The following is a 14,688-nucleotide window of genomic DNA, read 5'->3' as shown; positions in this document are numbered from 1 at the left end:
GCGGTGGAGGTGGCGGAGACAGAGGCAGCTCCTGCTGCTCTGCTCCTGGAGGTGGAGGTGGCGGAGGCAGAGGCAGCTCCTGCTGCTCTGCCCCTAGAGGTGGTGGAGGTAGAGGCAGCTCCCGCTGCTCTGCTCCTGGTGGTGGAAGCGGTGGAAGTGGCGGAGGCAGAGGCAGCTCCCGCACGTTTTAGCAATTGTTTTTAAATGTCCTTCTTTCTCTCCGCTCCCCGTACTCTCTACACTCAACAACCACAGAACGGACAGCTGCCGCTTCTTATACTCTGGCCAAGGGATTAACTAGTTGTTAATTATCTTATTACCCCTCGGCCAGAGTCTGCACACGTTTGGTAAGGATGCATGACTGTCAGCTACTTAAATAATCAGTAGCTGATCAGTCATGCATCCTCACAGGGGTTTTAAATATAATAAAATACGCACCGCAAACAAAAATACAAATAATAATAATAGGGGCGGGACACTCCGCCACACCCGGACACTCCACAAAGCTGGGCTTTATGGAAGAGTGGCTAGAAGAAAGCCATTGCTGAAAAAAAAAAATCCTGTTTGGATTTTGCCAAAAGGCATGTGGGAGTCACAGCAAACATGTGGAAAAAGGTTCTCTGGTCTGATGAGACCAAAATTGAACTTTTTGGCCTTAGCGCAAAACGCTATGTGTGGTGCAAAGCCAAAGAACACCGTAAGAACACCATCCCCACGGTGAAGCATGGTGGTGGCAGCATCATGTTATGGGGATGCTTTTCGGCAGGGACTGGGAAACTGGTCAGGATTGAGGGCAAGATGGATGGAGCCAAATACAGGGAAATTCTAGAGGAAAACCTGTTTCAGTCTGCAAGAGACCTGGGACTGGGGTGGAGGTTCACCTTCCAGCAGGACAATGACCCTAAACACACAGCCAAAGCTACACTGGAGTGGTTTAAAAACAAGAACCTGAATGTCTTAGAATGGCCCAGTCAAAGCCCAGACCTCAATCCAATTGAGAATCTGTGGCAAGACTTGAAAATTGCTGTTCACCAACGGTCCCCATCCAACTTGATAGAGCTTGAGCAATTTTGCCAAGAAGAATGGGCAAAAATTGCAGGATCCAGATGTGCAAAGCTGGTACAGACTTACCCAAAAAGACTCACAGCTGTAATTGCTGCCAAAGGTGCTTCTACCAAGTATTGACTCAGGGGGGTGAATACTTGTGTAACCAACAAATGTCTTTTTTTGTTTAATTAACTTTTGTGTCACAATAAAAAAATATTTTGCACCTTCAAAGTGTTAAGTATGTTGTGTAAAAATCCCAATTAAATCAATTTTAATTCCAGGTTGTAACACTACAAAATGTAGAAAAGTCCAAGGGGGGTGAATACTTATGCAAGGCACTGTAGCTAACAACTACAAACACAAATGGCACTTCAAACATATTGATTTATAGCCTACAATCGTACATACAGTACTAAAATACAGATAAAAGATGGCTTCAGGCACGGCACTAGCAATGGTTTTCAATGAAGGCGGTTACGCGCAGCGGCAGAGGGACGCGGCGCGCAAGAGATAAAATATTTTCAACTTTTGTCGCGCTACTTCGTGACGTAACCTACCAACAGCCAATCAGGGAAAAGTAGGAGGTTCCTTTGCGGGGAAGAAATAAAAAAAATAAAATGGAGGAAAAGCTGTTAGCTTTAAATTTCAGATTTCCCCGCTTTGTATAATACAACAATTAATAGTCACCGCGATATTAATAAAAAAGCTGCAGCATGGAGGTCTGTGGGTGTACAAATGGGATTACAGAGTGAATACTAAATATACATAATTACGTAAATGAGATAATATATATTTTGTGCTAAACTCCACATTGAAAATAATTATGCACCTGCTACTATAACGGAAGCATTTTTTGGGGTATAAATTAAATGCAGACAAACTTTTAAAAAAATAAAGCAAAACGTTTTATTTGGTGTACATATATTATATTTTAACAGTTTTGAACAAAATTAATTAAAAAAGGAGGGGGGGTGATTGTGGTGGTGTGGGGTTACAATTAGGTTTTATAAAAAAATATTTATAATGTTTTGCTCCTCAGTGTTGTCTTTTGTCAGTGTCTTCAGTTCTGTCAAAAGAGTTTTATTTTCCCGCTGGCATTTACTGTACCTGCAGCCGTGACGTAACAATAGACCGCCCACTGACTTTACCCTGCCGCGTTTGGTGTGAACAGTACTGCAGCGCGGCGCGCAAGCAGGCGGTGTGCGCGCTGCGTCCGGTGTGAACGCCCCTTTAAGATATTTTATTTTCTTTTTATCCAAAAAAAGATTGTAAAATGCAAATTAAAAGTTTGAAAGAATTAAATAATTGAATTACATTGTCAACTAAATAATATCCTTACAACCAATTCATTTGTGTAGTTTACACAATATAACAACATATTATACAATCATGTATTAACATTCATTACTTACTGAAGTTCGCAGACCCAAAGTGTCAAGCATCCATGTGGTTCCAAACCCAACAGGAATAGCTACAACCAGGAATATCAGAGACAACCAGTTCACCTGGTCCAGGGAAAGTTCAAAGTACTTAGCAGTCTGGTCAGCAACAGGGGCAAAACTCAGCCATAACTGAAATACAAAAAATATGAACCTTTAAACATGGCACAAATAACATTTTGTCCATGGACAACAAAAAACTATAATTAAATTATTAACTGGTTTATTCATGTATCCCATGTACAATACTTTAACTGTTTGCCAAGCTGGGACAAGACAGTTATATAATCAAACACAAGTGAGCCTAACACTAATTCTGGCCTTGATACATTGGCTACCACTGTGAATTGATTTTAAACTTATAAATAGAGCTTGAAGTTTTCTGATTTTATTTTTGATCACAACGTAAAATAATTTTGAGACGATTCTGTTTCCTAATTAAACTCAGAAAAAAGCTGTTAATTACAAAACAATGTCACTTGTTTTTACCTTCATATCTTAGTGAGCCTGTTTCGTTTAGCTTTTATTTTAAACAGACGTGACAAATGATGTTAATTGCTCATTGCTGATCCTAATTGCATTCAATCTTGCAGTCGCCTAGTTTATCACTGTGCTTTTGTTATTTTCACTCGTTTAACAGAGTTGTCCTGACATACTTTCTTTTCAGCATGAAATACCCAGTACGGAGTGTACACTGATAGCAAGTACATCTGTGACAAAGAGAGAAAGGATCAATGTTGTAAATCTCCTTCCCAACCAAAAAGGGCGCTGTGTAAGGTTGGTAGTACTCCTCCCCATAGACGGGTTGACTCGACGGTGGGCGGGAAAACAGAAAGTCGGCCATCTTGGTGGAGGCACGTATCTGTCAGTACACAAGACGACTCATAAGAACATAAGAAAGTTTACAAACGAGAGGAGGCCATTCAGCCCATCTTGCTCGTTTGATTGTTAGTAGCTTATTGATCCCAGAATCTCATCAAGCAGCTTATTGAAGGATCCCAGGGTGTCAGCTACAACAACATTAGAAAGGAAGGGGGGAGAAAACAAAAAAACAGAAGGGAGACCACATCAAAACAAGGGCAACAACTCAAGTAAGACAACTATTAAATGTATTTATCTTAATGCTAGAAGTCTCAGAAACAAAATGTTAGAACTTGAAGCTACTGCAGTAACAAGTAACTACGATGTGATCGGTGTTACAGAAACTTGGTTGTCTGAGAGTGATGGAGACGAATGTAATATTAGTGGGTACACACTATATAGGAAAGACAGGCAGGACAGAAGAGGTGGAGCGGTAGCGCTACACATAAGAAATAGTCTTGAAGCCCAGGTGTTAAATCTGGACAAAGAAAACAACGGCGAATCAATATGGGTCAGAATAATGGACAAAAATTCAAAGGGCACAATAATAGGAGCACGCTATAGACCGCCAAATTCAGACGCTGAGCAAAATAATCTGTTATACAATGACATTCGAAATGCGTATAGAAAAGGAGAAGCCATACTAATGGGGGATTTCAACTTCCCCTGTATAAAATGGGAGAACCAGGTGGGGAGCACAACAAACGAAATTGAAATGGTGGAAATGACAAATGACTGCTTCCTAACGCAATTTTTCAAGGCACTGACTAGAGGGGAGGCATGCCTTGATTTAGTCTTTTCAAATAATGAAGACAGAATAACTAAAACAGAGGTCAGAGAGCCATTGGCAAACTCAGACCACAACATGGTCTCATTTGAAGTATTTTTTAAAACCCCAAAAGTAATGACTAAAGCTAAGGTTTACAATTTTAGAAAAGCAAACCATGAAGGTATGAAACAGAGACTAACAGAAGTAGATTGGAGTAAAATAGAGAAAACATCCACAGAAAAAGGATGGCTGTTTTTTAAAAATGTAGTACTAGATGCGCAAATCAATTACATCCCAAAAGTAGACAAATCTAAATCTAAAACAAAATGGCCGAAATGGTTTAATAGATCAATTAAAAAAAAAATATTCAGCGAAAAAAGGCACTTTATAGAGCGTTTAAAAGGGACCAAAAACAAAGTACACAGAAAGAGTACTTGGAACTGCAAACACAAGTCAAAAAGGAAGTTAGAAAGGCCAAGAGAGAGATAGAAATCAACATTGCTAAAGGGGACTAAAACCAATTCCAAAATGTTTTTCCAATATTATAACAGCAAGAGAACATTCAAAGAGGAGGTTAAATGTCTAAGAGACACAAATGGCAAAATCATAGATGAAGAAAAAAAAATAGCAAATATATTAAATGATTACTTTTTACAGGTTTTTACAAAGGAGGACACGGACAACATGCCCCACATGTCAACCTGTTCCTATCCAATTTTAAATAACTTTAGCATAACAGAGGCAGAAGTGTTAAAGGGACTAGGAGTTCTTAAAATAAACAAATCCCCTGGGCCAGATGAGATCCTCCCAATAGTGCTCCAAGAAATGAAAGAAGTTATTTACAAACCGTTAACCAAGATCATGCAACAGTCTCTTGACACAGGGGATGTATCGACAGACTGGAAAATTGCAAACGTAATACCCATCCACAAAAAGGGAGACAAAACCGAACCAGGTAACTACAGACCAATAAGCCTGACTTCTATTATATGTAAACTTATGGAAACTATAATAAGATCCAAAATGGAAAATTACCTATATGGTAACAATATCCTGGGAGACAGTCAGCATGGTTTTAGGAAAGGGAGATCGTGTCTAACTAACCTGCTTGACTTTTTAGAGGATGCAACATTGACAATGGATAATTGCAAAGCATACAACATGGTTTATTTAGATTTCCAGAAAGCTTTTGACAAAGTTCTGCATAAAAGATTAATTCTCAAACTGAACGCAGTAGGGATTCAAGGAAATGCATGCACATGGATTAGGGAGTGGTTAACATGTAGAAAACAGAAAGTACTGATTCGAGGAGAAACCTCAAAATGGAGCAAGGTAACCAGTGGTGTACCACAGGGATCAGTATTAGGTCCTCTGTTATTCCTAATCTACATTAATGATTTAGATTCTGGTATAGTAAGCAAACTCGTTAAATTTGCAGACGACACAAAAATAGGAGGAGTGGAAAACACTGTTGCAGCGGCAAAGGTCATTCAAAATGATCTAGACAGCATTCAGAACTGGGCAGACACATGGCAAATGACATTTAATAGAGAAAAGTGTAAAGTATTGCATGCAGGCAACTGTCTTTTCCCAACATATTTCTGCCTCTCAACCCATCGCTTATATGAAAATCTGCTGTTGGCATCCAGCATGGCACATCCATTGAGGTGACTAGTGTGCTACTGAAACAAGTTGAAGCAGTGAAGCATGCAACAATACTGTACACTACACTACAGGCCAGTGAGTGCTTTTAAATGTTACTGCCATCATTGATCTTGCACTTAACTTAAGCTGGTCTTTTTCTCTTTGTAGGTTTCAGACTTACAGGATGTAAATAGTGTGGCAGGTGATCACAGTTTGGCACAACGTGCATTACTGTGAAAAAAAATGCCACTGTTAATTAAATCTCTATTCTATTACAATGAAGATAGGCTCTTGTTACCTTACTAAATGTGTAGGGTCACAAATCACACTAGCAACACTGTAGAACTAATGAACCCTTACTTTAATGTATTATTATTATTATTATTATTATTATTATTATTATTAATAAACATAGTGAACATTGATTGTCATATATAAGCAGCATAGTTTACAGTACTTATTAAAGTGGTAAACGTTCAGTTTGCCATCGAAGACACTACCGAATTAAACAACTATGTCTCAGATTTATTTTTTTTCTCATTGGAAGAGATGTGACATTCATAAAGTGGCAATATAACTCTAAAGTATTGAGGGTACAGAAAAACATCAGCTTTGTTTCAGGAAGGAGCATGATCTGGATACACATAAATCTTCTGGTACAAATTTGCTGATATGTGCCGGGACTGACGTGCTCCATGGGTTTGGAGAAAAATCATATCGGGCAATACGCCTTAGTACTAGTCAGGCAAAACAGACACAGGAAAATACTAGAGAGTGTAACCTAAACTACTGCCGCCTTAAAACTTAGTCTCCTTCATGTATGAAAGTCCAGACAAACAACATGTCTCTCAGCATGTCTTCAAGTCTTAAGGGCCCCTATTTTGAAGATGTAAAGACAAACGGTAATTCGGTCTGCTGCTGTCGGATCAGTTATTCTTTTTGTAAATATTTTAAGATCTCAGGGTTTTGCTCCTTTCTCACAGGCTCTGAACAACCACCAGGTCTAGATTAAATTATGAGCAAGTTGTGTTGGAACTGAACCAGCAAATAATATTCCAGAGGAAACTCCATCCTACCAATAGATGGGTGTTCCTTCTCAATCATACTGATTCTCTTATGAAAATTAGCACTACTTTTATCAAGTGCTGTCTTGTAGCATTGCATTATTTTGAGTAAAAATCTTATACAACAGGTGGTAAAACAATGTAAATATTTGTCCAAGATTCATCTCGAAGACATTGTGTTGAAAGGAGGATAAGACACACAATACCTCCCTTATCATTATTGGTAGTTTTACAAAGTGCAGTTGGCAGAAATGAAAGCTGTAGCACTGCAGACACACTTGGCTATTCTATTTTCTTAGAGTTGCATTATTGATATCTTATTCTATTGGATTAAACCTAATTTTAAGAATTTAGATATATAGATTATGAAATTCTTTTCAATGGTGCACACCTAAATTAAAAGCACATTTTCAACTTTAAATTAAATTAAAATTACTTAAGGTACAGTAAGTATCTGAGCTTTAGCAGGGTGTCTGTTAGTGTATTTACAGCATTTTAAAGATATTTGATGATGTCCTAATTTATTCATCTTGTCGGGTGCTCTCCTCAAATAAAATTGTTGATGGTGCTCCATAATTAATTTATTTTTATTTCCCATTCACTTTTTACTTGGATTCCTTTTTTCTTTTATTTCTAGCTCTGCATCTGGCTTTGTGTTGTTATGTGATGCTTCAGGTTGGTTTATACTTCTCTCGCAGACAAAAGCCGTACATCAGCTGCAGACACTTCTACGGGTGCGCCAGAAGGACTGAAGCACCCCCGAGTTCGCAGACTTTTTGATGCAGCAAAGTGGTCGTAGCTGTTGGTCATACTTTCAGCCAGTCTCCGTTACTGCCGGTGTTGACTTGTGACTAGGGTTGCCAACAGGATCCACAATCCTGCGACACTTTGAGACAGGATTTTAAAATTGCCCCTCTCATGAATGAAGTGAATGTGTAAATTGGCTCATATATATTTTTATGAGCACCAAACAAGTAAAAGTGATCAGCTGTTCTCAACGTTAGTGATTTGATGGGGAAAGTAATTGCATACAGAAAATAAATAGCGGCGTTAACTTAGTGACTCAAATATATAAAAAGAATAACAATAATACAAATACAAATACATTCATTATTATTGTTATTATTATACAAGTGGTTGCTGCGCATGGTCGCTTTAATTTCATTCAGTTTAGAGGCAAGTTTAAAATCCTGTTCTGTTGTTCATGTTTATTGGGTTCCTCTAAAACCTGCTCTGTCGTGCTTCACTGGCTTGCGACCATACAACAAATGTTGGATTTTTTCAACATCATCCGACCCTGTGCGTTTTGCGGTCGCAGACACACATGCTGTAAGACTTTTCAAAAAAGACGCAGCTCGCAGCAGTGCAGATGATGTCATTCCGACCGTCGGAGACCACTGACTGAGACCAAAAATTGGAACAGGAAGAGAAAGCTCCATGCACCCCATTACAGCCCAGGTTCCTCAAAGTATCAAGTGACTAAAAACAGAAGTGAAAAGCATAAGCATTACAATTCTTCATGAATGAAAAGAACATAAAATAACAAAAACCATAAACATTGTATAGACCTTTAAAGCTGGTACGGGAGTCCACAAAATTTGGGTAGTCTGTAGACTTGTATATATATTGCACCTTTTTATCTAAGTAGTTTTTATCTGTGCAGTTCAGAGGGTTCTGGGGTAATCCATTTTGTACAAATGAACACCATATAAAGGGATTACTTTTCTGAGATTTTTTTTAATTTTTTTTTTTCTTATTTAAGGAAAAAAAATTATTAAGTATCTTTTTTTTCACATGTAAATTACTATTCTTCTTTCAAGATTATTACTTGTATATAAAAGCCTGACTACGAAGTACAGTATAAAATGTAGTACAGCTATAGCCAAACCTTATGCATCATCCTGTAGAATTAACTAATTTTGTTTCATAAAGTTGAATGAAATCTGCTGAATACTGTTACATTAACATATTGAATTACATACCGCTTTGTAGTTTTCCATATACTTAACAAAAAACTGACAAATTGAAAAATGTGATATTTCAAAATCTAACATGAAATACTGTACTTCTATTATGGCTTCCGGTAGACTTCTACAATATTATTTTGTAGGTTTTGTTTTGTTTTTCACATGATGTTAAATAAAATATCTAAATTATGTTCCTATAGTTTTTTGTATTATTATTAGTCTCAATCCTATGAGAATGAGCGTGACATTCTTTTGAGACTCAATAACAATAAGGTCATTGTGTTGTGTAATGTGCAAACAGGCCAAGAAAGGAGTATTTCAGACTTGCTCCACATACTGTATATTTACTGTATGGGCTACAATTTGCATGAGAGAGAGGCGCCACATTTCACAATTTGCCTGTTACTTATGCAACAGTTTGTATTTCTTGGCCCTATAGCTGTAGAGCATTGATACAGCAGAATTTAAATTAAGAACATAAGAACATAAGAAAGGTTACAAACGAGAGGAGGCCATTCGGCCCATCTTGCTTGTTTGGTTGTTGGTAGCTTATTGATCTTAGAATCTCATCAAGCAGCTTCTTGAAGGATCCCAGGGTGTCAGTTTCAACAACATTATTGTTGAGTTGGTTCCAGACTCCCACAATTCCCTGTGTAAAAAAGTGCCTCCTATTTTCTGTTTTGAATGCACTTTATCTAATCTCCACTTGTGACTCCTGGTCCTTGTTTCTTTTTTCAGGCCATTGTCAATACCAGTCGACACTGTCAATAAATGAATAAAGAAACAAATAGATTTCTGCTCTTTTGGCTGAATAGTACCTTTTGTGAAAAGTAAAATTGGTTCTCTGATGTTTTACCCTACCAACAAAATTTTTGTATGAACTTTTTACCAGTATTTCTCAACCATGATGGGCCGAAAACAGATATATACTGTCAGCACTTTCAAACAGAAGGACCAAGAAATTATTATTGTGGTTGAACTTCCTTCTCACATATATTGTTCCTTCTTCAAGTTTCATAATTTAAAAACCAACCTGATATGAAATATCTGTATTCGTGTTGCTTTCTGTGTTGGTCATCACAACCTGGTATCTTTTTACAACTTAGAAGTTTGAAGCACCCCTGTGGCCTAAATAGAGCTCTTGCTGCAATGGGACAGGTTAATGGTTACAGTTTGGTGTACAGTTGAATGTGAATTATGTTACGACCGTCTTTATCAGCACAGTTCTCCAATAAAGACCTAAAGTACTGGGGGCTCATGTCTGACTTGCAAATCAGAAAAACCTGCAGTGATCTAGTCTTTTTTTGTTCCCTATTTTAAAAGAATAGTGCTTACAAGATAACATATGATTAACTTCCATTTTGTGTGCAGAGTAGTAAATTAAGTGGCAAAGCCTATTGTATTGTGGTAAATTGGGCACTCCAAAAAATATATATAAAAATGAAAAAATCAACCCCTAATTGATTGCAATATTACATTATGTTACCACTTATTTTGACATACGCAGGCAGTTTTGGCAGTAGCGGCTCGTCCTATTAATATGTAATATAACAATTAATACATAGCTTTAACGCGAAGGTAGCTGTCCGATCCAAATTCTTCCAGTCATATTCTTCCATTTCTTCAGCTGGCTTGCATGGAACTCTGAGTAAAGCCGTCAAACAAATTCAAAATATAATGTACCTTCCTCTGGAATTAAAGTTTGGCAAAATTGTTGTCTGCCTTTCTCCTACTTTAACACATAATTTGTTGTTATCTTATATAAACTTTTTATTACTAAACGCTTTACTTATGCCCTCACATTATGTGTCTATTTTACGCATTGCAATTTAAGGTAGGTTGACTTCAAAACGATAAAATTAATCACTGGTCATTTTTTATTCTTAATAAAATTCCCTATTTTTTTTTGTTAAATACAAATGTAATAAATTCAACACAAAGCAACACAATATAGGCTACTGTTTCAAAGCAGGAATTGTTAAACTAAACTTAAACCAGAATTTTAATGTACGATGTCCCCCCCCCCCCACTTCAAGTGGCGCTCCACAGCCCTTGTGTGCGTTCATGACTCACATCTCTCCTCACGCTTACCCCAGGCCACTCGTAAACCCACGATGCCATTCACAAACTACTTGACTAACGACGGTGTTTGGGAAACACATCAGATTTGATACATTGCTCTTACGACGGTCTTACGATGTTCGTTTGACTCAAGTTGCTTTTGGGAAACGGTCCCCTGTTCAGTGAAGGCGAATGCCCAGCCTGACAGCAGTTTTTGTGTTTTGTTAAACCTTTATTTTGGCTCTTGTGCCCTTTTTGTTTGTGTTATTTGTGTTTATTAAAGTGCACTTTAGTGCTTAAACTGCAGCTTCCCTGTGTCTGAGTCTTCTTGTCGACACTGTCGATCATGCTATCCTCCTCTCTCTCTGACCTGGGGATCTCAGGCACTGCTCTCTAACCATTCCTTCCAGGTTTCCTGGCATGGCTCTCTCTCTTCTCCTGGACCCTTCTCTACGGGTGTACCCCAAGTATCTGTCCTGGGACCCTTCCTGTTCTCTCTACACCTGCTCGTTAGGTACTCTCATCTCCTCTTTTGGCCCCTACTTCTCCTACTCACAACACATTTCCTCTCTGTCATGCACTTGCTGTTTCTTTTTTAACAACATCTACCAAATCCGTCCTTTTCTCATTGCTTATTCCACTAAACTCCTGGTCCAAGCTTTAAAGATGCTTTAAAACGGCTGATCAGAGCATCATTACTGCAAGGGCCTAGAAGAATTATTTATTCCCAGTGGTAAGTTCTTAAAGCTGCAGTGACATTGCTCTTTTTAGCAAGTTATGATCATCTGAAACACATCCTACCTCTGTTACTCAGTGACTTCATAACCTTTCTCCACCATTGACACTTGTCCCCCAGGGCCCTTATAATCAGTCTGTACAATAAAAAAAGTTCTCTTGACTACTGTACATGTAACAGTCTACTGCAGCCTACTGTGTATAATGGTAACATTATACAAATTAGCATTCACATGTATTACCCCCTGCAGGCGATGGAAGTCTGTTAACAGGGATATAGTGAAGGCGGTAGTACACGGTACATACTGTATGTCACACTTTAAATGTTTCAATACATATCTACAAAACTGTTTATCTAATTGTGATGTAACTTGGTATTAACATTATTTAGCATAATTTATTGTATTAGATTCTGGGGGGTTATGGTGGTGCATGTATGTCCTTACATTTGTTCTTCTGTAGACTACGTCACACGTGTGAAAATATGTACAGTATTTGTGTATTTATTTATCTTTAATATAAATAGCTGTAAGAACATAAGAACATAAGAAAGTTTACAAACGAGAGGAGGCCATTCAGCCCATCTTGCTTGTTTGGTTGTTAGTAGCTTATTGATCCCAGAATCTCATCAAGCAGCTTCTTGAAGGATCCCAGGGTGTCAGCTTCAACAACATTACTGGGGAGTTGGTTCCAGACCCTCACAATTCTCTGTGTAAAAAAGTGCCTCCTATTTTCTGTTCTGATTTTCGCATACATTTGAAAAAACGCTTATTAAAATGTTGTGAAACAACATTTAGTGTAAACTACTGAGAGTATCAACGCCTCATTTGCGTCTAATGATTTAGGTCTTAAATACCACTTATCCAATTTTCATTAAACTTACATTGCAATTTCTTATTCTATACCATTATGTTCATACTATGATATGATAGCAGGTCCCCGGTTCAAATCCCACCTCAGCCACTGACTCATTGTGTGACCCTGAGCAAGTCACTTTACCTCCTTGTGCTCCGTCTTTTGGGTGAGATGTTGTTGTAAGTGACTCAGCAGCTGATGCATAGTTCACACACCCTAGTCTCTGTAAGTCGCCCTGGCTAAAGGCGTCTGCTAAATAAACAAATAATATGTTGTCCTACTGATAGCTCTAATTTTAAATTTACATCACCAGGGACGAATCACTGTTAGAAAACTGTAGCACTGACATGGAGTCTAGCGAGTTCTAAAAAGTGACCAATAGCTTAGTCTGAGCGTCTATAACTACCAAACACGTAAAAACAGACACGCAAACCAAGCTTTGCATTTCGGTAGGTTGTGTTGTTATGATACCGTACACACCCTGCGTACATACCATGGCATTGGAACTGTTCAGGATACAGATCACAAGCAGGATGAACCATCTCCGTTTGTACACCTTGTAGTTCAGCAGCTTTGTCAAATCCTCGTTTACTTCTGCTACTAATTTCACGTTGTCACAGTCTAACTCGTCTTCTTGCATTCTGCAACTCCAATACTTTATGTTCTAACCTCTAAAATCGTCCTTCTTCAGCAAGAGCAAAACTAAAGAAACGAAACCAACCGAAAAGCAGTTAAAATAGCTTCAGTTAGATCAAGGTAAAAACCAAATCAAGAACTGTTTCTTTCAGTACCAAGTAATTCATAAAATAAATGTAAATCGGCGAGTTCAAAAGCGATAATCCAGCCAGGTTTCCACTTGATAAACGTTCCGTTCCACTGTACAATCACTGTCATAAACTCAGAAATCCTGGGAAGTTAGGGTTTAGCAGCACCAAGACTTCGGTCTCACGTGGTAATCTAACCACTCCCTTTGTCTGGGTAACATAGTTTCCAGCTGGTCATAATGCCCGTCAGTTCAGAATAATTCTTTATAGCCAACATTACAATACAAAGGATGAGATCTACAGTCAACCTTGCTCACGGGACTTTTTAGTGTTCTGATAGGTGGTAATTTAACATGACAATATACGTACGTACAGGAATTTATCAGAGAGTGTATTGACTGCTGTTAGTTCTAAGATACATTTTAATCTGGCTTCCCAACCCTGGTCCTGGGGACCCCATGTGTCTTCTAGTTTTCATTCCAACTGAGCTCTCCATTACTTAACCTTAATTGAACTAAGAATTTGCTTAATTAGACCTTTTTAATTGATCCCAGATCCTAAAAGTTGCAGAGTTCAAGTTGCTTGTAAAATGTTATAGCTAACATGAAATCTGCAGCTGCTTAAGAGCTAAAACAAGTATAAATGTCTAATTAAGCAAATTAGTTAAATTAACTAAGTAACTGAGAGCTTAGTTGGAATGATAACCAGAAGACACATGGGGTCCCCAGGACCAGGGTTGCAAAGCCCTGCTTAACCAAAACCTTTAGGTAGACAATTTGCATTTTTGTACAGATTTTTAGTTCTGCCCTTTAAAAAATGTACTGTTGTATTTTGAATGCTATAAAAGCTGACACTGCTGAAGTTGCATGGTACTTTCAAATAAAAAAAAAATATTCAAAAATTACATTTTTATTTCAAGCTTTACTTAATGTATTATCCACAAAAAAAAAAAAGAGAAAACAATACATAGAATAGAAATAGGAAGAGCAGTGAAAGGGAACCAGAGAGCTCAACCACTATATATTTTTAACATGGGTGTATTATACATTTAAACAAAATGTAGAAGCTACTGTGATAGAAATTTCAACAGGAAAGAGAGCAAGCATGTCAGTGTCACATGAAAATGTTCCCCCCGGTAAATTACATAAATCAGCCTGTGATAGGATTGGCAGAGGTTGTGACTCAGAGACAGTTTGAAAGTTCAAAAATAAAGTTTTTAATTGACAAAAATCCAAAATAAACAGGCACAAAGGCCAAACAAAAAGGTTTTAAAACATAAAATAAACAGAAAACAAAAAAGCAAAACTTACAAAAATAAAGGTTTCCAGGCTGGGCTTTCACTGGATTCAAAAACACAGCACAAACAGAAAACACTCTTCTTCTCCTTCCAGAACTCTCTCCCAAATGGGAGGCTGAGGCCTCCTTTTATGCCAGGTGGCTGAGTCCTTAATTGAATGATTAATTGACTGATTGCTCCCACCT

General features: G+C 37.9%; 1 pseudogene; it reads right to left on the bottom strand.

Moving 5' to 3' along the window:
* Nucleotides 1-13,381, bottom strand: part of LOC117409551 (solute carrier family 49 member A3-like) — a 37,453-nt pseudogene extending 24,072 nt beyond the window's left edge.
* Between the last annotated feature and the right edge of the window lie 1,307 nt (nucleotides 13,382-14,688).

The sequence above is a fragment of the Acipenser ruthenus genome, unplaced genomic scaffold (genome assembly GCF_902713425.1).
Source record: "Acipenser ruthenus unplaced genomic scaffold, fAciRut3.2 maternal haplotype, whole genome shotgun sequence".
NCBI classification, from domain to species: Eukaryota; Metazoa; Chordata; class Actinopteri; order Acipenseriformes; family Acipenseridae; genus Acipenser; species Acipenser ruthenus.
This window is presented reverse-complemented; position numbering and strand designations above follow the sequence as displayed.